The sequence below is a fragment of the Megascapheus bottae genome, chromosome 3 (assembly GCF_031878675.1).
Source record: "Megascapheus bottae isolate mThoBot1 chromosome 3, mThoBot2.hap1, whole genome shotgun sequence".
In the NCBI taxonomy this organism is placed as follows: Eukaryota; Metazoa; Chordata; class Mammalia; order Rodentia; family Geomyidae; genus Megascapheus; species Megascapheus bottae.
In genome coordinates, this window is record NC_143511.1 from 55,700,149 (window position 1) to 55,725,533 (window position 25,385).

General features: G+C 36.1%; 1 protein-coding gene and 1 pseudogene across 1 annotated transcript in view; one reads left to right on the forward strand and one right to left on the reverse strand.

Moving 5' to 3' along the window:
- The window catches only part of LOC150065515 (G2/mitotic-specific cyclin-B1 pseudogene), a 101,916-nt pseudogene extending 88,027 nt beyond the window's left edge, over window positions 1-13,889 (forward strand).
- Lingo2 (leucine rich repeat and Ig domain containing 2) overlaps window positions 1-25,385 on the reverse strand; it is a 1,035,214-nt gene that overhangs the window by 745,195 nt on the left and 264,634 nt on the right. The window lies entirely within an intron of this gene.

Consider the following 25,385-nt stretch of genomic DNA (forward strand, 5'->3'; position numbering starts at 1 on the left):
CCCATATGTGGTCTCCAGAACACCAATCCCAAGCTTAAAGTTCCTGAAAGTTGGTAAGGAATGAAATTATTGTAAATAAAGAATTAGAAGTTTAGGAATAACACTTCAAGTTGATGCAGGCTTGAATTCCATAGAAATATGTTTTGAATTGATCCATTTTTCTTCCATTCAGTCAGCTTTTTTCCCCTTACAGGAATCAGAGGGTTTAATTTATGAGACATCATTTCATCAAACCTGCATGTGAGACCCACGGGCTGTTATGTCAGTTCTCATCTATCTGTTATGATCATTTCTTTTCTTCCTTCCATGTTTTGTTTCACAGTGAAGCATACCTGAACCTACAGCTCTGTTTGAAGTGATTTTCTGCTTTGGAAGCAGCTCCCAAGAGTCACATGTCAAGGCCAGAAAATAAAATAAAATAAAATTAAGTTAAAATGGCCCCCTTGTGCATTATTGTTCATTTAATAAATGAACATTAGCACAATCATATAATGACTGGCTTTGACTTTATACTAAATATATATATATATATATGGATTTTAACTGTAAGTTTCAGATGTTATAAAGAGAATAGTGAAATTTGTGATAATTCAACTGACGAGGAATATGTTACTACTCTTAAAAGGCATATCTACATTTCTGTTGATAATGCTCCTAAAATAAATGGCTCACTGCAAGGTTCTCTACCTTCCACAATGTGTAAAAAGAAAAAATTCTTATGATTTTTGGAGTCCATAAGTTGAGGAATTATTAAAGTTTTTCCTCAAAAAAAGTTGACCTTATAAAAGTGACATGACAGCTTGTCTAAGTAGAGGAAGGCAGAGGGACATATGGAAAAATATTCATCTTTAGTACAGCATTCCTGTGTGCACTGTGCATGACATGAGAATTATACCTCAGTAAAAGTTTTGAAGCATATAATTTATGCATGCAACCTCAGAGTTGTTGCTTCCCACCAATATTATTTATATCCTTTCTGTCTTTGGAATTTACTAGAGACTTTGAAATCTTTGCTGTACTAGAACCATTGCCTTAAAAATCTGTGGCTGTGTATTAAATTGAATGTAATTTTAAAAGGGAGCTAAGACTTTTACAGTGCTAAAAATTGACTCATTATTTTTGAAGACCAGATAATGCACATTTGCTAAGTTCCAATTTCTTAGCTTCTATGTGGTTACACTTCACACTTGTTTTGTAATACTCTTTCCTGCTAACAGTCTAACTCTGGTCCTCTTTTTCTTTACTCAATCTCTGCATATCCAAACTCTCAGGTCAAATCACAGTTTGTCCAAGAAATCCTATCTTCTTTAGTCCAACTTCCTCTCCCTTTCTACAGAACCCTCTACATTCTTTTGCTCCAGTGTTGCTTAAAGAAAAAGTTTAGACAAAGTAAATTTAGCAGAGTTGGTTTGAGCAAAGAATGATTCATAAATTGGGAACACACAAATCCAAGAGTGATTTCAGACAACCAGAAACATGGGCAGATTAGCCTTTTTAGAGAGAGAAGACAAGTGACTTTTAGAAGAAAGCAGATTGTTTTGTGACACTTGGACATTTGTGATATATGGACATGTCTGATCATTTGATTGTCTATGACTGGCTGCAGCAGGGCTTGTGTGACTCAAGACAACATAGGTTTTGCTTCTATATTATATCATGGCAGGTCACACTTTGTGTTCATACTCATATTAGAGGTAGCTACACAGGGATTGAAAGTAGACAAGCACTTTAGGCAAAAGTTAATTTGTTGCAGTGGCCCTCAGCAGCATGTATGGTGATTTGCCATTCTACCAACTCATTGTTTCATTTCGTCTGACTTAACAGCCAGATACTAGCATGTTGCCACATTCATGGAACATATCTGGCTGAAGGTTCTGGAGCCTAGACAGGCTTACAAGGTCCGTTTTAATTCTTCATTTCCTAAGAAACATGAATATCCAAAAAGCTACAGATACCTAAGTAGAAATTCAGCTTTTTACATGTAGTTTTCTTATACTGAGTCATATGATATGACAGACTTTCAGGAGGTTCAAATAGCAGTAAGCCTGGGACAATGCACAACATCCGCAGGAAGTTCATTGTATTTATGTTTTATGTGTCAATGCTTAAGAACTCTGCTGTGGCAAAAACCACTTGTAACACTCAGGTGCCAAGATGTCACTGAGCAGAGAATAAAAGAAACACCCTCCAAGGCTCAGTGCAGGGTTTGACAGCAGCTGTAGCTCTCTCTCTCCCTTTATTTTTTTTCCAGTCCTGGGCTTTGAACTCAGGGCCTGTGCACTGTCCTTGGGCTTTCTCGAGGCCAAAACTTTACCACTTGAGTCACAGCACCATTTCTGGCTTTTTCAATGTATGTGGTACTGAGGAATCGAACCCTCTGGTCTTTGTGAATGCTAAGCTTGCACTCTACCACTAGGCCACACTCCTGGCCCCAGCAGTAGCCCTTATCTTTCTGGTTATATGTACTGAGAATGTTTCAACCACTGCTTGAATCTCTCAGCCACCACTCTGCAGGTGGATTAGATGGCTTAATTGGAAACAAGAGATGAGGGTGACATGATTCAAGACGTTAATACCTAGATGAGAATAACCAGCCTTTACCTTGCGGTCACTCTGCTTCAGACATTAATATTCTAAGGAATGAGGTGCATGCTAACCAAGATCAGTCAGTAAGATCAATAATAAATGGCCCATCAGCGTTCATATCATTCAACATATCCCTGAGGTACACAGAGTTCCAGATAAACTGATTTTGCAACAATATTTATTTTTGTGATGCGACCTGCTCTATTCTGATCAATAAAATTCTTTTTTGGGGGTGGGGTGTATCCTTGTTGGAGTAGAAAGATCCAATGTGCTAATGGCTATAAAAAGAGGAAAACTTACGAAAACCTCCCCCAGGAGACCCATTTTAACCATGAGTCAGAGACCAACTAGGTCCTTAAAGATAATTACTAAGAGTGCTCCTTTCCACAGTACTTATGTTATTAAATGGACTGATGGTGCTTTTGTTCTTGTCTGTCCCTTCAGCTGAATCATTACTTCCCAGATGTAAGATAGTAGCTTTATTGAATGATTCTTGCAGAAGCACTACTAAAGGGGGGAAAAATCCACAGAAACATGATTTATGCCCTGAAGGAGTTATATTAAGAGAGATTTGAAACAACAAACTTTTTACCAAAGGCTTACTTGGTCTATTACTTTTCTACTTCTATAACAAATTACATTTAGTGTTTTAAACAATATAAATTCTATTATGTGTTAGTTCTAGAGTTGGGAAATTTGAAATTGATCTGACTGAGCTAAAATCAATATGTTGACCAGCTTTCCTCCATCCTGCAGGCTCTAGGAGACAACCCATTTTTTTAATTCCCCTAAGCCTTCTAGAGATTCCTCATCTTTCTTGAGGAATGGCTGCTTTGTTTTCTAAACCAGTGACACTGGCAAATTTCTTCTCCTACTGCCATCTTTCTGGAGCCTTCTGCTTTTTAATGCCCTTCTGATTTTTTTTTTTAACCTCAGGCTTACTCATATAAGGCCATCCCTCTAGTCTGCAGTAAGCAAACGACTTTAAACTCATCTGCAGAACTCATTCCTCCTTTTCATGGAAAGTAACTCATTTACAGCAGCCATATTAAGGTTCAAATTAACTCTGGATAAGAATCAGGGGGAAGCCATGATTCTTCCTTCAATCTTGGGCTTAACCGGCAAGTTCGCTCAAGGGCCTGTCATGCTTCCTGGCTTCATTTGAACACATGCTATCGCTATTATATTAGTCTGAAAACACCTCCTTTGAGATAGGCTAGTTATGCTAATCCTCATTTATTGGATGAGATGTGTGCTTCAAGCAGCAGCCCATGGCACTTCATTTCTGAAGCCACTAGAAGAGTAAACTTTGGCAAATTATATCATCTTTAATTATTGTCATTGAGTGAATTAGCATTTTGACCAATGAAATATGTGACTATATATATTTATATAATAAGAAACAGTGTGTAGAACACATTCTTTACACATATAGGTAGAAATAGAGTCCAAATTAATATTGAGCTTCTGGTCCCAAGTCAATGTCATGTCTGTAACTAAAATCATGGGTATCACCATGATACTGAGTTATTGAAAAATATCCAAGGTGACAAATGAAAAGCTTGTTGAATAGTATATTATAAAGAAATGAACTGTTACCTATTAAAGATAAGGCAATGTAACAGATAAAGTGTAGGTACAATTTAAGATCCTATTTAAGGTTCCAGAAACTGTACTGGATCTTAGTTTGGCTCTGAAACAGTGTCTTACTCCCTCCAAAATTAAAGCCACAGTTTCTTTTGTTCTTTCTTTCTTTCTTTCTTTCTTTCTTTTTTACAAAAGAGGAATTTTTTTTTACAAAAAAAATAAACATCTGTGGTGGTATCATGAAGCAGTTAGGAAATCTAATTCTGAGTTATTCCCTACAAGCCAGGTATCTTCAACTAGGAAATTTATTACTAATCAAGGAAATATCTGCCAATAATAGGGGATGTTCTCTATGACACAGCTCTAGCTGGTGGATAGTAGATACCATGGAGGTTGGTAAACATTGTACAGTACTCTCCAGGATTCTGCACCAAAACAAAGAACGATCTGATCTTAAAATAAAAATCACTAGTGCCAAACAATTGAGATCATGGGTTAATGGACTGTTCTACAAAATGCTCAAAATTGCTACTTGTTCTTAACAGTCAATGTTCTAGAACCCTAATTAACAGACACCTCAAAATACCCAGAGTGCCTCTGCCTTCATAAAGTACCCAGTATTCATTGTGTTTGAAGATACATAAAGCAATATGAAGCACTGTTGCTTTGCAGATTAGTTGTACTTGTGGGAATTTAGAAAAATTCCACTGAATGAAGATTTTCCCCCTTGGACTTTAAATATGATAGGAACTTAACAGAATAGTACCAAGAATGCTTAGTGGAGGTGGGAGTACTAAGTAAAAACTCCAAGAATTAAGGCTATAGGATTTGCAAAGGCTTAGATACCTTCAGATTGTGTCATATTTAAGGTATTAGTATAGTAGTATGTATAAAGAAATTGGTAGGACGTAGGTATGACTCTGGTGCTAAAGAAAATAATGAAGTGATGTAGGCCAAACCCAAAGAAACCTGGTTTCCCTCATTTATATTAATTAGAAAGTGCCTATAAATCTGCAAGTAAACCCAGTGGATAGTAAAAGATGTAAAAAGTTATACTTGAATATGATAAAAAAGAACTCTAAACATTGACACATGTGACCAAAGGAGGATATTTTTATGAGAGGATCACAATAGCTCAAAATAAAATGTTTTTTTTTATCAAAATGAGCTCCAAAAAATGGAAACAAGAGGATTTTTTATTGTACTGTTTGTGGTTCTCCTCTCTCTCTCTCTCTCTCTCTCTCTCTCTCTCTCTCTCTCTCTCTCTCTCTCTCTCTCTCTCTCCTGTTTTTTAGTTCCCCTTTGTTGCTATTTTTTTTTCTGTACCCTTTGGCTGGTACATAAGTGTATCTGATCTGGGGAGGGGAAGGAGAAACACAGAAATGGTGGGACAAAGGTGAACCAATTCAGCAGTGACACTGTGTTGGAAATGAACTACACAGCTTGGGAAGGAGGGAAAAAAACCTGGGAGAAAATGTGGGAGAAGTGACATTGTTCAAAAAGAAATGCACTCAAGCTGGGTGGTGGTTCATGCCTGTAATCCTAGAAACTCAGGAGGCTGAGATCTGAGTATCTCAGTTCAAAGGAAGCCTGGACACTAAAGACCATGCGACTCTTATCTCTAACCACCAGAAAAGCTGAAGTGACGCTGTAGTCCAAGGGGTAGGGTGGTAGCCTTGAGCTGAAGAGCTCAGGGACAGTGCCCAGGCCCAGAGTTCAAGACTCACAACCCACACAAAAAAAGGAAAAGAAAAGAAAAGAAAAAGGAATGTACTTATTACATAACTAACCTTTCTGTACACCATCTTTACAATAAAATCATACACAGTTTTTTAAAGAGAGTCTGGAAACAACAGTTAGAAATTCATGGCACTAAATGAAAGGACCTCCAGGATATAGAAACAAAATCCACATAATGAGTGATTGTTGTCCTTAATGTACTACGTTATCTCTCATCTCTTTTGCTGTCCCTTGGTTATCTCATATTGTTACAGTATTTTACCTTATCTGAAAGATTGTATATATGTTTATTTGGTTATTTGAAATAGGATAGGGAAGGGGGGAAAACAAGATGAGGGGCAGGGGTGGAGTGGGAATGGGGACCAAGACATGAGAAAGGGTATCAATGAATGTGAAGTAATGCACCTTCTATCTGGTGAATGTAATGTAATCCTTCTATTAATTCCAATAAAATATATATAAAAAATCATGGTAAGACTTTAGATGTAAGCCTTGGACCACAATGGTATGAATGAAGACGCTGAAGAATATTAGGAGAACATCCCAAAGCAGGATATAGATTCTGATTATCCTTTCATGTTGTGAAGGATCACAGAAACACAGTCCTTAGCAGCTAGCAGGTAGACATCATCACCAAATAGGAGGAAGCATGAAAGATGGTAAAATATCAACATTATTTTGGGTATTTTTGGGGGGGAGTGCTTGGTTTTAATACTGAGGATATTTGTATATGAGCTGAAAGGTCTAAAATAGAAAAATCACTGACTGATAAGTGGAGATGAACAAAGATGTAATTTGATTATACTATAACTATAATACATACAACTACAGTATATGTATATCAGATGTATTATAATACATTAGCAGGTATAAAGTCAATGGTAGAATGTGAGCATCATGCTGGCTCTAAAGTAGATAATTGGCAGCGAAGATACATATATATAATATAGTCATGATATATAACATATACATATGTATGTTGTAGATGTAATATATGTTAGTATACATATAATATATAACTATAATAATTGTATGTATGTAACACATATAACATATAACTATAACATTACCTTTTCTATTGAATATAGGTATTGACTGTCTATATTATTTAAACATACAAACAAGAACAAACTTATCTATTTTACTGGAAGCCTAATTGAGATTTTTCAAAAATCTATTTGACAAGTTTTCTAAGTCAAACAAAAATAAATATCAGTATATTCAGTCTTAAATCTTCAACACGGCTGAGTACCAAAAAGAACTGCCGGCTGCCAACACTTGCAAACTCAACCTTATGTTCTTTGGAACAAATAGCTAACAGAGTTGCATACATGAGCCAGTAATAGAAAACTGCTTTTTAAACTTAAAAAAATCATTATTAAATTGCAAACAGAACTTTATATTCTTTCCAAATGAATGCAGAGCCAAAGTAGAGCATAGTATGTAATTCTCACTTCCAAGCTAGCTACCACTGAGTTTTGAGTGATATAAAAATATGAACCCATTCATTGCCCTGACTTATTGTATAGACTTCCATTTCTTTCAGTGGTTGATGAACAATAAATAGATCCTTGGTGGTTGCATTTGCTTATCATTAATTTTTCTAGGATGGTTTCAAAAATACATTCACTGTGCTGGTGCAGCCTCTTTGAAATCTTCCAAGGGTATGAAGCGGAAGCAGAAAATTTCAAAGTTCACTAGACCTGGAAAAAGCAGTCTCTGGTATCAAATTTAGGAAATAGGCAAAGTATTTCTTTTTTCAAGAAAAGCTACTCTTAATACAGAGTTTCAACCTGCTATAAGGAAAACAAGTAGGGGCAGAGTAATACATTTTAAAGCAGAAGCCATCTGCTATATATCTTTTCCTTTTATCATCAGTATATCTGAGTCTTAGTCTCTGCAACATGCACATAGCCCACACTTACCCTTAAGCTGTATGAATGTTTAATGATCAGGTAGGTTATATAAGATACATACATTAATCGCTATTCATTTTCGGCATTTAGCTATTCAAATCCTTGCTCTCACCACAGCGACTTAATGATTCATGGATATGCCAGAAGGAAAAAAAAAAGTAGCAAGATAGGTGTCCTAGACACAATCACTTTCTTTAACTTCTGTCCTTTCATGAGAGGAAAACATTCACTGAGATATTTTAATCTAGATGCCTGCAGCTGCATAGCCACTGTCTATCTCAGATGGGGTTTATTAAGTCTCCAGATTCCGGAGTGGCTAAGCAATCTAGTTTGCTCTTAGACTTTAGGGATCAGCCTTCTTTCTATCTCTGACTATTGTTACCTGGGGCAATGCTCTGGCTTTCTAGGTGGACTGGACAGAAGGCCCTTAGGCAGAAACAGAGTTGAAACATCTTCCTTTGGACTTTGATCAGGATGAAAACAAGATAACTGGAAGCAGAAATTCTGAAGATGGTTATTTGGAGATACATGAAGAGTGGTGAAGCTGTCAGTGCTCCAGCTATGTTTTGAAAATGAATGTGGGCCAAGTCATAGCAACTTCTATGAATAGGAGGAGTGATGGTCATAGCAGTAATCATAGAATTGTGTGAAAATGAACTCAAGGGAGCAGAATTGGCTTGTAAGAGACAAGTGACTTCCCTTCTGGGAAGAGTTTGTCTTTGCCTCCACTCCCATATTCTTACTGTTCATATATGTCTCCTGTTAGCTTTTCTACATCCTCTAAACAGCAGTAACTATATTTCATGTTGCATATGGCGATATAATAAAATGAAGGTGATTTCTTTCATGAAGCTTACAATCTTGGAGAGATGACTAATCTTAACCAATAATCAATTAAACAAATACATATTATGATGAAAAAATTTTAGCCTGTTAGGCTCACAATCAGACTTAGCTTGACTGCCTTGAAAGAGACGCTGTCATGACTGATCACTAAAGGAAGAGCAAGAATTTGGTAGGTAAATCAGTAGAGAAATACTTTGTTTTATCATTAGCACATGAGGAGGGATGTCATTGTGAAAATCCCACAGTGTACATAATGTATCTCAATAAATCTAACCTACCTTAGCAACATGCAAATAAACTACTTCCACCATCTTCATTCTTGTTCCACTCTGAGAAAAAAGGATTGTGAACATGCGGATTTCCTCAGACATTGTGTTGATAGGAGTATGCACAATGAACGAGGCACCTTGTAGTTCAAACCTGTAATCCCACGTACGCAGGAGGCTGCAATCCAGCGATTGTATTTCAAAGCCAACTCAGGCCACCCCCTAAAAATGTTCAAGAGACCACATCTCTAAAAATCAACCAAAAAAAAAAAAACCCCAAAGCATGCTAGAGGCATGGCCTACATGATAAAGTACCAGCAAGCAAGCAAGTAAGAAAACATGAGGAGGCCCTCATTAGCAGGAGCTCAAATCCCAGTACTGTTCAAAAGACATAATGAACTAGACATAAATGGCTGTGACTAAAGCCCATGGAAGGACTAAAGGTTAAGTCATGCTAAAGTTTAAGTTCTGGAAGTACATGAGTCACTCATTTTTGAGCTTATCAAACTGTTACTGAATCTTGTCACAGATATGAGACTCAAAGCCCATGGAATGAATGTGATTTCTAAAAGAAAGTACAGAAAAGGTCAATGAATCTAGACCCCACGCTGAGGAAGTTCCAGTATCTAAAAGGAAACAGGTAACAATAAAAGCAATCAGATCCATATATTATAGGCTCTTTTTGTTTGCTTATAACTAAGCCCTTTGAAATTACTTCACTTAACACACACATCAAACTTAGATGAAGCATATTATTTTTTTAGTTTAAAGATAAGCAAATTGTAGCAGGGAACAGGGAGATATCTGACCCACGGAAAGTCACACACAACTGCTCAGTGGTACATGTAAGCCATCCAGGCAGCTTGAGTCCAAACCCTATTATCTGGCCACTATTATCTGCCCATGACTTTAGGAAAACTGTCATTTGCATTTGCCCCCTGGATCTCCACTGTCTGGTCCATGCTACCAGCCACATGTGTCTCCGGAGCAAGTGAAAGGGAACTAATCCAAATTGAGATATGCAGTGAAGAAAAAGTGTATCACCAACTGAAGAATTATTTTCAAAACTGAAAGGAACATAAAATATCTCATTAATATTTTTCCCATTGATCACTACTGAAATAGCATTTGGGGAAATACTGGGGTGAATAAAATATATTGTCAAAATTAATTTCCTATACTTATGCTTTTTAATGCTTAAATCTAATTTAATTTAAAAGTAGAAACTTGAGGATGTTCTATGTGGCTCAGGTGATATTCTCATTGGAGAAAACTCTTCTGTATTATTCCCATTTGGTTTTAGACTCTCATTTCTAGATAAACAGCACCAGCCATGCGGATACATTCTGACACTGAGATTCCATTCAGATCTGAGCTTCAAGCACCTCTCCTAGGCTCTCAGGCTCTGCTCTCTGAGAAATTTCACACACACACACACACACACACACACACACACACACACACACACACACACACATATATAGTCATCTCTTCTATTCCTCTTGATGAGTTTGTAAGTTTTTGATCTAATGAAATTTTACTTCAGTGGTCCTTTGGCAGACACACATTTAAGAGTCACAGGGAAAGTTCTCAAATTGCACAATTTTATTATCCTTAGAGATTTTATAAGTTCTCCTTATCACTAGAGGACTATTGAACTAATTTCATTACCCTGTAGCTACCATATCCCCATTTGTTTACTATAATCATCTCCCTTTTTGGCTCACTATCATAACTGCTTTTTTACTTACAAAATCACTAGAGTTCCCTTTCTGTTTCCATGAAGAAGTATCTGGAATGCTACTTTTTTTGCCAGTCTTGGGCCTTAAACTCAGGGCCTGGGCACTGTCCTTGGACTTTATCAAGGCTAGAGCTCTACCAATTGAGCCACAGCACCATTTCTGGCTTTTTTCTATGTATGGGGTACCAAGGAATCAAACCTGGGTCTTCATGCATGCTAGGCAAGCACTCTACCACTAGGGTACACTCCTGGCCCCTTTAATGCTAATTTTATATGGGCAATAAAAGCCAATTTTTGGTCTATATGGGATACCTGACACTCACACACACATATGGCACATCTGAATACTTGTAGGAAGACCTGTGGAAAATCTGGGTATCTACTTGCAGAATACATTCTCCCAAAGTGGCATAATATTTCACAACATATCACTTCAGCTAGAATTAAGAAGACAGTTTCCTCTGAAGTAGGAATACATTAAAGAAAGAATATGATAATTCCAGGGGGAAAAAAGAGGTAAACATTTTTTTTCATTTTTCCAAAGGTAGCTTTTACGATTTTTCCTTTCTTCTTACTCTGAAATATCTTTTTGTAGGTTGCGAAGCTTCATGAGTGTGGCTTGGTTGGCCAGCTCATCATCACCCAGTGATTTCAACTTCGGGTAACTTCCTTAAAAGTTCAGCTCCAGAACAAAGTCAATAATACTTAACATAGGGTTAATTGAAAAGATACAAGCAAAGTCAATACATAGTAAAGTAAGATCTCCATAAATCTTAGTTCCCTTTGTAAAGATGAGTTTGTTTACATTCCCTTAATTCTCCCTTTTGCTTATGGCTTACCATATTATTTTCTGAAGTAGAATTGCAGAGATTTAATTTATTCCTCTAATTATTATTTGGGGAACAGGCTGTAAAAGTACAATCTCTCAAGGAGATGAAATTAGGACACTGATTACAGGGCTGCTCAGTTACCCTGCTTAAGTATACCCACATGAAAATACAAGGTTGATATGCTACTAAGTGCTAATTAGAATACAGCAAATATCTTCAGAATCTGAGTAACTCAGCTGAAGTACTATTCAAATTAAGTATTCAAATGAACTGGAACCTATCAAATCTCACAGATTGCCTGTCTTTTCCTCATTTTTGAGTATCTCACTCACATTTGACATGACATGCTAGGATGCTACTGAGACAAGTTTTTGCCCCTCCATTTTATTAGTTTTTGAGGTAAACTTGTTGCTTGACTTACATTGGAATTTTCCCATGAGGGTGACATGTATTAGGAGAGCTTTCCTTAAATCAAAGCTAGGATCAAGAAGAATATTCAATGCCTATATGTATCTGAAGACATAAAATATTTATCAAAAAGAACACCAGGAAATAGAAACAAAAGGGATCATCTTCCCTGCTCCTCCTCCTCCTCCTCCTCCTCTTCCTCATGGGACTTGAACACAGTCTGGGCACTGTCCCTGAGTTCATTTGCACAAGGCTTGAGCTCTATCACTTTGAGCCACAGCACAACTTCCAGTCTTCCAGTGGTTAGCTGAACATTAGAGTCTCACAAGTTGACTTCTAACTGCAGTTCCCACATCTCAGCCTCCTGAATAGCTAGGATTACAGGCATGAGCTACTTGCACCTAGAAAGAAGTTCTTTCGTTGTTCACTTTTCTGTCTTTAGGAAGGGAAGGTAGGGCACAGATGCAGAGGCACAAGAGGTAAATAAATGCAGCAGTGGTACTCACTAGACACTATGGTGAAAATGAACTAGACAACCTGTCTGTGAAGATGGAAAGGAAAACCTGGGAGAGAGTGATAGAAGGGTGAATGTTCAAATTAAATATACTCAAGACCTGACTTATGTTACTGTATCTCAATTCATATCACCTTCAAATAAAATAAAAAAATGTTACTGGACATAGTTTATCTCAGATCAAATATGTTCTTAGGAATGACAGTGTGATTTGGTAACTTTGGTAATTCTAGATGTTCAAGAGATTGAAACCCTGAGGATTGGGGTTCAAAGCAAGCCTTGACAGAGAAGTCTGGAATATTCTCTTTCTGAAAAACAAATTCAAAAACCAAGACTAGAATCATGGCTCAATTGCTAGGTTTTCTAAACAAACATGTAAATCATTATAAAGCTTCAAACTTCCTTTCATTCATTTAGCAAATATTTTGGTATTTGCAGTACACATTTACACAGTTACCAATGAGAACGATCTAAAAGTAAGGAAAAGCCAGAAGCAATTATGTGGCTTAAGAGATAGAGTACTAGCCTTGAGCAAATACTCAGGAATAGTGCCCAGGCTCTGAGTTCAAGCTCCAGGACTGGCAAAAAGAAAAAGTTTCATTGGAAATATATTCCAAATAAATATTCATAAATTAAGTCTACTCTCTGGAAATTGAATGAAATATAAATTTTTACAATTCACATGCCTAGACATATACATAGAAACACCACCTTATTTATTTAATTATTGTTATTTACTTATTTATTATTACTTTTTGCCTGTTGTGGGGTTTGAACTCAGGGCCTGGACACTCACCTTGGGCTGTCTTGCTCAAGGCTAGCATACTACGATTCAGGCCACAGAATCACTTCTGGTTTTCTGAGGGTTAATTGGAGTTAAGTGTTTCATGTGGACTTTTCCTGGCTTCAAACCATGATCTTCAGATTTCTGCATTCTGAACAGGTAGGACCATAGGTGTGAGCCACCAATGTCCAGCAAATTTGTTATTTTTAAGTTAAAATTATCTCTTATTAGATTAGGGATGCAACTTAGTGGTATAACAGTTGTGTAATGTGTACAAAATCCTGGTGGACATTTAACTCTGAAAAATTTTTTTAAAATACAATGTTCTCACTGGAATAACTAATTTGGTCAACTGTGGTCCCTAGACAATCTTGTCAATGTTTATTCTGAATGTTTCTATGCAGGTGGTTATTAGATGAGAATAACATTTAAAACATTGGAATTTTATTTAGATATTACCGCTGTCAAATGTAGATAGGTCTGATTTTTCCATTGGTGGTTTTCTTAGAACAAAGACTGAGCTTCCTGGTGCAGGAAAGAAATTCCCCCAGAAAACTGACCCCGGACTTGGACTGTACATCTCTGGGTCCCCAGCCTGTGAGACTAACCCATCAGAAATTGGACATACAATACTTCCATTTGCAGAGATTCGGGAGGAACCATTTCCTTAAAATAAATACATTCAAATATAACCATTTCCTTAAAATAAATATGTTCATATATACAAAACCTCAGTGGTTCTGCTTTTCTGGAGAACTGTGACTAATAAACTCATTTAAAAATATTTACAGTTCTCATATTTTAGATATGAGGCCTTTGTCCGTTGTTTGGTTGGTGAAGATCTTCTCCCACTCTGTAGGCTTCCTAATTAATTTACTAGCTTTGCCTTTGCCATACAAAAGCTCTGCAGTTTAATGCAGTCCCACTTATCCAGCCTTTCTCTTATTTGCTGTGATTCTTGGTCCTTATTAAGAAAGTTTCGACCTGTCCCAAGGAGGCCTAGTGTATCTCCTATTCCTTCTTGTAAAGTTTTCATTGTGTCAGCTTTTACCTCCAGGTCTTTGATCCATTTGGAGTTAATTCTAGTGCAGGGTGACAAAGAAGGATCCAACTTTAGTTTTCTGCAGGTGCTTAACCAGTTTTGCCAGCACAACTTGTTGAAGAGGCTGTCTTTCTTCCAGTCTATTTTTTTTTTTGGCTCCCTTGTCAAAGATTAGATTGAATCACTCCAAAACTAATCCCCAAAGTAACAATAATCCCATTAAAAAATGGGCCAAAGACTTAAAGAGAGTCTTCTCTGAAGAAGAAACAAAAATGGCTTATAGACACATGAAGAAATGCTCAACATCTCTGGTCATAAAAGAAATACAAATCAAAACAACTCTAAGATTCTACCTCACTCCAGTTAGAACTGCCAGGATCAGGAAAACGAATAACAACAGATGCTGGAGAGGATGTGGCCAGGAAGGATCCCTACTACACTGATGGTGGGAGTGCAAACTCATTCAACCACTATGGAAAGCAATATGGCAGTGCCTCAAAGGCTAAACATAGAGCTCCCCTATGACCCAGAAATTCCACTACTTGGCATTTACCCAACCATCCAGAAACTAGGGCATACTAAATCCACTAGCACAGCAATGTTCATTGAAGCATTAGTCTACATAGCAAAAATATAGAACCAACCTAGATGTCCCTCAGTTGATGAGTGGATCAACAAGTTGTGGTATTTGTACACAATGGAATTCTATACTGCTGTCAGAAAAAAACAACATCGACCCATTTGTTAGGAAATGGAAAGTCTCAGAAAAAATCGTATTAAGTGAAGTAAGACAGACTCAAAGGAAATAAGGCTCAATGGTTCCCCTCGTTTGTCATAATCAGTAGAAACCTTGGGCTCTACTAGCAGAGATCTGCAATAGAGCAAAACCTTGATACATAAGGCCATATAGTATGAAGCTAATTGAAAAGACCTCCAGGATATTGAAACAAAAGCCATACAATGAATGATTGTTGTCCTTAATGTACTATGTTATCTCTCATCTCTTTTGCTGTCCCTTGGTTATCTTATATTGTTACAGTATCTCACTTTGTTATCTGATATATTGGATTTATTTGTATTTGGTTATTTGAAATTGGATAGGGAAGGGGGGAAAACCAAGATGGGGAGGGGGTGGAGGGGAGGGTAATGGGGACCAAGGGTATCAATGTATGTGAATTAATGTACCTTCTATCTGGCAAATATCATGTAACCCTTTTATTAATTACAATAAAAATATTTATAGTTCTCTTATAGTTCTCACAAAAGTTAAGGGAGTTTGGTATTGCCTTTGTCCCTAGTAGGAGAGACAGGGAGTCTGTTTTGAACATATGTTCTACTACAAATCATATTTAAAATTAATGTTTACTTTGTAAAGTTGAAAATTTCTTTTAAGAAGGAAAAATGTAATGCTATGTTAAAAAGTAAGATTAGAATTATGATACAGGATATAAGTGTATGACCATGCAGTCTATTAAACATTGCCATTTTAAATCTATGGAAAATAATTCTATAATATATAAGAAACTGAAACACATAAAGTTCGAATAAGTGAATCTTCAAAATCTATCTTATTGTATTAATTCCCTGCCTTCCTAATCTACTAGCCAGGGAGTTCTTTATGCAAGCACAGAAATTATTGAGGCCATGAGGAACTTGCTTATGAAAGAAGAGTCTTAAGGAAAAAATAAAACAGATATATATATATATATATAAACACACACTGAAGACAATAAATGACAATTATAACTACTGTTAAAAGTTTCTAAGTATAACATATTTGGATAATATCTTTGAATAAGAATGGCAAGATAATTCCTGTGGAAATCCAGCAATATTGAACAAGGCATAATTAAGATAAAAATAAAGTCAATGATTTTGAATGTAATAAGAAACACAATAATAATATTTGTATTCAAATGATGATTCAGAAGTAATCTCAACGTTCTGTATACATTATCATCAAAAAGTTTCACGCATGTCACTAGAGAAATGAAAGGTTTTGTTATGAAATGGAAAGACATGGAAAAAAATCATATCAAGTAAAATAAGGCAGACCCAAAGAAACATAGGCTCAATGGTTTCCCTCATTTGCAATAATTATTACAAACCTTGGACTCTCCTAGCAGAGGATTACAATAGCTCAAAACCTAGATACACAAGGCCATATAGGATAAGGCTAAATGAAAGGACCTCCAGGATATGGAAACAAGAGCCATATAATGTGTGACTGTTGTTCTTCATGTACTATGTTATTTCTTATCTCTTTTGTTGTCCCTTGGTTATTCTTCTATTGTTACATTATCTTACCTTGTTATCTGGTGCATTGTATATGTGTTTATTTGTTTATTTGAAATATGATAGGGAATGGGGGAAAACAAGATGATTGGGAGGGTGTAGGGGGAGGGAAATGGGGACAAAAACATGACAAAGTATATCAATCTGTGTGAAGTAATGCACCTTCTATCTGGCAAATATGACTGTACCCTTCTATTAATTACAATAAAAAAAGAAAAGGAAAAAGAGAAATAAAAAGTCAGAATTTCTCAGTGACCAAACTCTTGTGGTTATCACATGGAACTCTGGCAAAACCTATGTTCTGTAACATGTGAATACAAAAAATATAGATATCTGAAGCTTGAATTAATTATTAAAATGGGCAATTTTTAATGGGCTTAATTCATGAGTTATGAAACACACTCAGCCATCCTAATGATAGACATGCTCTAAAGTTTGTGTTAGTGCACAATGGGCAATTCTAAGTTACCATGTCAGCAAATAATTATACCTTGTGGCCTCAGGAAGGTTAATGAACCTTTTCTAGCATGAAATGAGGCTACAGAAACTGGTCCCACAGAGAATATCCAAAAATGGGTCCGAAATTAGCTAATTTTAATAAATGTCATTATGGACGAATTTTCCCTTAAGGCTATATGTTTCGTTTGTCTCTAGCAGTCTATTTTTACAGTTAAAATAAAACAAGATGTTGGTTGTTTACAAACTCATTGGTGTTACAACCCCTTGGTTATTTACCAGTCAAATCATTTAATTATACAGTCTTTGATCATGTACTTTATGTAATAGTTTTATTGATTACACTAGTCCTATAGGATAGGATAGGATAGGATAATATAGTGTAGCGGAGATCAATAAAAAATCCCAGTGAAAGTAGAGTCACTAATTTTCAAAGTGCTCATGATTTGGAATGAGAGTATTGGTTTAAGGCAGATGTTTTAATTTGTTATATTGCTTCACCAGGAAGTATCACAGATTGATTTTTTGCAAGGAAAAAATAAAAAAAACAAGAGACAGAGATAATATCTTTGCAAAGCAAGCAGATTTTAAGTAACCAGGTGTTTTGACACCATTTTAACACAATTTCTTAACTAAAAGCCTCCAAATGAGGGAATTTAGAATGTATTTACCTAGGATCTCTTGAATATTTAGTCTACCGTGTTTTTTTTCTCAATGGCTTAATAAAAGGAACCTAGCTTGCCGGAGTAGACCAATTGCAAAAGCACCTGTGAAGCACTATAAATTACTTTGTAAACCACCACCACATTATCTTAGAAATGGTGATTCACAAAGAAATCCACAGCACTTCACAGTTTGTGTAAAGCTCGGGATTTATGAACCAATAAAACAGTAGCTCATATCACCAAAGATCAAAGGAGTATTTAAGCTCTTCCTAATTCCCTTTTTTTATTGTAATTAGTAAAAGGGTTACATGATATTTGCCAGATAGAAGGTGCATTAATTCACATACATTGATACCCTTTCACATGTCTTGGTACCCGTTTCCCTCCCCCCCCACCCGTCTTGGTTTTCCCCCCTTCCCTATCAAATTTCAAATATCCAAATAGAAATAAATTCAATATATCAGATAACAAAGTGAGATACTATACCAATATGAGATAATCAAGGGACAGCAAAGGAGATGAGAGACAACATAGTACATTAAGGACAACAATCATTCATTATATGGCTTTTGTTTCACTATCCTGGAGGTCCTTTCAATTAGCTTCACATTATATGTCCTTATGTATCAAGATTTTGCTCTATTGCAAATCTCTGCTAGTAGAGCCCAAGGTTTCTACTGATTATGACGAATGAGGGAAACCATTGAGCCTAAGTTCCTTTGAGTCTGGCTTACTTCACTTAATATGATTTTATATGACATTAAAATAGAATCATACCAAATGAGCTACATAGTACAATATTTACCATCAGTTGAAGGATATTACTGATTTGGTGCCATTCTTTTTTGACTACATACATATACATATATATATATGTACAAGAAACATTGAATATTTATTTTAAATAAACAAAATATTTAAAAAGAGGTCGGAAGATGGCGCCGAGACAATAGGGACACTGCCTAGCTCTCTCCCACAAAAAGAGAGAAGCAGGGAATCCCACGAGCCAACTACCTTAAGAAATCCACAACAACAAACTCAAGAAGTAACAGAGAAAGACTCAAATTGGAAAAGAAATCCAGATAAAGCTCACATCCAACTTTCTCAAAGAATTCCAAATGCGAGGACCCCTCCCCCACTCCTAGCTGCGGTGGCAGAGGGCGTCGGGCAGGGAGGGCAGCCTGGATCCACAGAAACCAGCATAGGACCAGGCCAGCAAGCGGCAGAAGCAGAAGCAGGAACCAGCACAGACCAGACCAGCAAGCAGCGGAACCCAGACAAGGACCACAGGCGGCGGCTGAGATGTGAGGGGAGTGAATGATTTTCCAACACTGCGGAGCACCCACAGCCAAACGCAGAGGAGTGAGTAGCCCAGTGGGTAGCCCAGCGGGTCACCAAACCCATCGGGAAAGCAGAGCTGGTGCCAAGCAATAGAACTTAACTCAGACCCCTCCACCCCACCCAAGAAAGACTGGCAAGTGCAGCGGGGCAAGGAATTTAGAATCCTGTCCCTTCCCTCAATAGCCTCCTCCCCCAGGTCAAAAAGGAAATGCAAATAAAAACAACCCTAAGATACCACCTTACCTCAACAAGAATGGTCAAGATTTTGAACTCAGACAATGACAGATGCTGGTGGGGTTGTGGAGAAAAAGGAACCCTACTACACTGCTGGTGGGAATGTAAACTAGTTCAGCCACTCTGGAAAGCATTGTGGAAGTTTCTTAAAGAACTGAAAACAGACCTTCCCTACTATTCCTCCATACTACTTCTGGGCATCTATCCTGAACATCATGACCCAAGATATTATAAGGACACCTACTCAACTATGTTCATCTCTGCACTATTCACAATAGTCAGGCGATGGAAACAATCCAGATGCCCTATTGTGGATGAATGGATACAGAAAATGTGAATTCTACATAGCCAACAGACAAGATAATGGCATTCTCAGGGAAATGGATGAATCCAGAGATAATCATGTTGAGTGAGACAAGTCTAGACCTAAGGAACAAAAGGTGCATGGTATCCTTAATTTGTGGCTATTAAATCCAAAGAGTACAAGAGCAAGGACTCAATATTTGTATACCCAATGCTAAGGACATGGTAATGGAAATATAAACATAACTATATAGACATAAAAACCTATGACACTATAGACATAATGTTTTATTTCATAAATTAATACGTTTATATGACATACAAACCCTTTGACTAAGTCCCAGTGATTGTATATAGAGATTGCCTTCTTGAACACTTGTTTGTTAAACTTGTCATTTGAAATATGATGTAAAAATCAATGTTAATAAATTCTTTAATAAAAAAACTCACTGGGAGAAATTCCCATGGGACCTTAGTGTGGAGAAAAGTTGCAATTCTCCTGAGCCATTAGTCTATTTTTTATGGCATGTATATCACAAATCCTATTTTCCGTTTATGTGTGCATGCCAGAGAATCTACAGCTAAATTTTTGATAATCCACTGTTTTAATTCCATTTCAATCCATTCAATTAAAAAGAATAAAGTTATATATTTTCCTATGCAAAAAACCAAAAATGTATGCTTTCCGTACATTGTATCAGGAGATTTCACTTATAATAATTGCTAATGCAACAAACAGCTTGTGTGGAATTAGGCTAGATGATACAAATCTGGTTTTGCTCATAGAAACAAAAGTTATTAATATACTTTGTATGGTAAGTCATACAACTACAAGGCTCATTTTTATATCACATTGCATACAGGTTGGAATACACTGGCTCTAAAAATGTCCTCAGTTATTATAGTTCACATGTTATAATCATACCATCTTATATAAACATTCTAAGATAAATTTAACTGTTTTCCTCTAATATATGCAATCAAGCAAGCATAGTTTTTCATATAATTTACTAAAGGAGCAGAAGGCTTATATATCCTGATTCTATGTGGTACATATTTGGGTGAATTCTGAAAGGAAACCACATCAATTAAAAAATGAAAGAATATGGAAAAGAGTTATTATTTTTAGTGAAATCACTAGAACCCAGTACCATCTTACTATGCCCCACAAGTCTGCATTTTTGGAGGAAGAAATAACCTAGAAATTTCCCATATCCTTAATGTAAAGAAAATAATCTACAAATCTAACTGAACAGAGAAGTGTATCTCCAATGTACTCTGTTCATCCTCTCCCCCAAACAACACCATAGAAAGAATTACAACTCTTCTCAATGTACAGCAGAAAGTCAGTATTATTTAAAGATCATTTTTGGGTGTGTGTGTAGGGGGCTTAACTCTGGGTTTAGGCACTTTCCCTGAGCTCTTCAGCTCAAGCCTACCACCCTACCCATTGAACCACAGCTCCACTTTCCCTTTTCTAGGGATTAATTGGAGATAAGAGTCCTATGGTCTTTAGTGCCTGGGCTGGCTTTGAACTGTGGTCCCCAGATCTCAGCCTCCTGAGTAGTTAGGATTACAGACATGAGACACCAGTTAAAGATCATTTTTTCACAGAAATTCATGAGCATACAGTCCCAAGAAGCTTAGCACTTGTCAATTTAGTGTAAGTGGCTAGAAATCTACACTTAACATACATAACAACACATAACAACAATCAAGGCAAATTTTGTGAATTTGATTAAATAGTGGAAAATAGTTAAGTGGGGAAAAAACTGGGTAAATATATTTATTTGTGGATATAGTATTTTGTCTATTGTTTTATGTCTATCATTGTGACCAGATTTTTTGGGTATAAAAAATAAATCTTAATACCGAACCAGGCTTCAGAAAACAGATAAGAAAAAAGAAAAGTATGAAAAAGACTTAGTGTGTTTGTTATGAATTTCCCACAGAGCTAATGGAAGCTACATGATGAGCTACTTCCTCAAGTAGAAAGAGAGTTCAAGATGGTTTCCCTGAAGATGTACCATGAGAACTAAAAAGAAAGGCAAGCAATGACAAGAGTTGGATAAGAGAACTCTGAGCAGATAAACACATATATTCCAGGGCTTATTTAACAAAGGAATGTCATTTTAATCTCCTTGATCTATTTATTGCTGAAGCTGGAAGATCAACACAATATTTAGACAATAAAGGGAACCTCGTGACCATCATATCACTAGCAACAGGATTAGAGCGCTGGAAGCAAGAAGGCTGTGGAATTATAAAGTGGCCTACATGGAAGATATGAAAGGTGAAAGAACTGTTTGAAAATTCTCCAACTTTCACTGAAGAGTGTCACATTGATTCTCCAAATGGCCTGGGATGAACTTCCTGAGGAATGAAGCATACCAGGTGGGTCGATAAGACGCAGTAATAAGGTTTGTAAACACATCACTTCCTGTGGGGGAAAAGAAAGTCATCTTGCAGGATATTGTGTGGCAGACTGTAATTCTAGGTCTTGAAAGGCTAATGGAGGTGGACTGAGTTACATGTACATCCGAGCTAACGTTCCAATCCAAACACCAAAATAACAGGTTAATTTTTATATTACTTTTTTTCGAGACTCATCCGTGTCTGTAGCATCCTTAGCATCTTACATTTTTTCAACCCATCAGGCCAGAAAACAAAAATAAAAGGCAACCAAGAAGAGGGAGGGCTAATATCACTGTGCATATTATAATATAAATGGTATTTAGAATAGTTGCTTGCAGATGACATGAAGTAAAACAGCTATAAGACTGACAGAGGCAGTTAATATGACAGTCCCTTCTAGTAAAGCTTGAGTGGGAAGCATTGCTCCTGAGAAAATCTGCATCTTCTCCTGGTGATGAAAGTAAAGAAGAATGGAAATAATATAGCAAATAACACACAAAATAAAAATAGAACAGGAAATGAAAAATGCATACAGAGTCAATACAATCCTCTACTATGTGTGGATTTCCTATTTTTCTGTTAAATTACATTTTTGTCCTTAAATACTGAAAATAATAATAATAATAATAATAATAATAATAATAATAATGATAAAATTAGGAGATTAGGTCCAATTTACTACTAAGTAGGAAATAAGGGGAAAAAATCACAGGAAAATGAGAAGAATGATACTGAAACTTCGGAAATGACAATGAAAAAATACATACTTTTGGGATATCATGAGACATTAGATATAATTTATTGGCTCATATAATCAATTAAATTAATTGCTCAGAATAGTTGAAATAAATGCATGAAATATTCTATGTTTTTTTCATTCTTTTTAAAAAATATTTGTATTGTAATTAATAAAAGGGTTACATGATATTTGCCAGATAGAAGGTGCATTAATTCACATATATTGATACCCTTTCACATGTCTTGGTCCCCAGTACCCTCAAGGCCCTACTACAGTATCAATGTATGTCTAAAATAAACTAGATACTCAAAATTACTGAGTTACCAAAATTTTCATTATATTTGAAAAAAGACAACTTAGGAAATTTTCATTTATTAAGCTCCTTTAAAAATGTTTATATGATTTCAGTTATTTTGGCCAAAAAAGAATAATGAGTATCCATCTTCAAGATATAGAAACCAACATTTAGAACATGGAGAAATTGTTCAAGGTCAGAAAGGTTTATATGTAGTCCCTGAACGATAACATCCCAGCATTGAAATCCCCTAAGGAAATCTGTCAATGTAGAAAATATGAAATTTCCTTATAGTCTTATAAGGAATAAGATAAGAGAAATATGCAATGTAATGACTTCTGTGACCAAAAATAATATTGAAGTAAGTTAACATATAATGTCCAAACAAATAAAAGCTTTATAAAGTAGCTATATAGTTTACTTAGAAAAACACATATAGGCTTTTTATTTTCCTGTGTCTGCTGGTACTGGGGCTTGAAATCAGGGACTTATGTCTCACATGGCTTTTTTTGCCAGTCAGCTCAGGGTCTGGCATTGTCCTTGCACTTTATCAAGGCCAGAGCTCTACCACTTGAGCCACAGCACCACTTCTGGCTTTTTTCCATGTACCTGGTACCGAAGAGTCAAATATTTCTTTGTTTTCCCAGTTGGAAATGCAAGACTACCTTAATGAATGATAAACAAGTTTTACCTATGTTCTATATATATCAAACCTGACTTTTTTAATCCTCTCAATAAGTATCTCATTTTTCTAGACTTCTTTTACATCAATACAGCCAAGTTGTTGTCATATTGTTTTGAAAACAAATTATCTCTATCTGAAATGTGTTCTTCCTAATTCTAGAAAAAATTTATTTATTCTCCAAGTTATATCCACCAGGAAGTTTCTTTTCTTTTTCTTTTTTTAATTGTTCCCCAGGGATGATGGCTTCTTTCCCAGGAGTCTCAGACAAGCTTCCTGCCATTAGTACAGGCTGCGTATCTTGTTCCTACATCTCTCCAAATCCTTTGACTTTGTAGATCTAAAGAGCCCAGCCTCAGTCATTAGAGGCAGATGCACAAATGATCAGCAGAAAATACTTCAAATTTATATAGTCAACAGGAAGTCAGTGGTTACTAGGAGTAGAATCACCCCAAAAAGCAAGTAGAAAAGCAAATATGATAGGAAGCAAAAATGTTATTTGAATTTGTAAATCACAAAAGAAATCTGAAAAAAATGCCTAATTGTATTTGCTGTACTTGTATTTTAAAAATTAAGTGAGTAAAACAGTAACAAGATACTTTATCCATAAGATCAGCAATAATTAAAACACATATAGGGCTGGGAGTATACCTCATGGTAGAGTGACTCGCCTAGCATGCACAAAGTCTGGGTTTGATTCCTTGCTATCACATACAAAGAAAAAGCCAGAAGTGGTGCTGTGGCTAAAGTGGCAGAGTGCTAGCCTTGATCAAAAAGTGTCTAAGAATACTGCCCAGGCCCTAAGTTCAAGCCCCAGGACTGGCAAACAAATAAGCAAACCAAACAAACACATATCAACACAGGGTGTCAGAAAGAACTTTGTGCACTGCTAATAGTAGAAGATTTTTAGACTTTTTTTTATTACATTGTTGGAAATAAAAAAAGTTAAAACAGAAAATTTTATCCAAATATCCCTCTATACATTGACAAATACGATTTTTTCACTAAAATTACATTAACAAAACAACACATGTCAATAAGTTAAAAATGATAAGAAGATGACTACATGAATTATAATTGGATACCATTTTGCACATATGAAAATAAGATTCCTATTGTTAATGATATTTAAATAGCATGCAAATAATTTAATGCAGTCAATTATATGAGAATAAGCCCCTAATGATCTGTTGATTTAAAATGAAAGAACATTGTGTACAGTATAAACTCATTTAGCACATATATGGTGGCTCATATCTATACTCCTAGAAACTATTCAAGGCTAGTATTTGAAGATAGTAGTTTCATGGGCAAGAATGTCCATGAAAGACTTATTTCCAATTAACCAACAAGAGATCCAGAAGTACAGATGCAGAGCAAGTAGCAGAATTCAAGTCTTGAGTGAAAAAGCTAAAGGACAATTCTCAGACTTTAACTTCAAGCCCCAATATCAGCACACACACACACAGACACACACACACACACACACACACACACACACACACACTACATATACATATATATGAATATATATGCAGATGGAAGACACTATAGAAGATTTATAGCAATTTTTTTCATGTATTTATAATGAGGATACTGAGGATGTAGGGATGGGAGGGACACAGGAGGGAAGTAATGAGGTGACACTTAAAAGGAAACTTCATTGTTTTTGCTTCACATACATTGTCCTGTAACCTGAG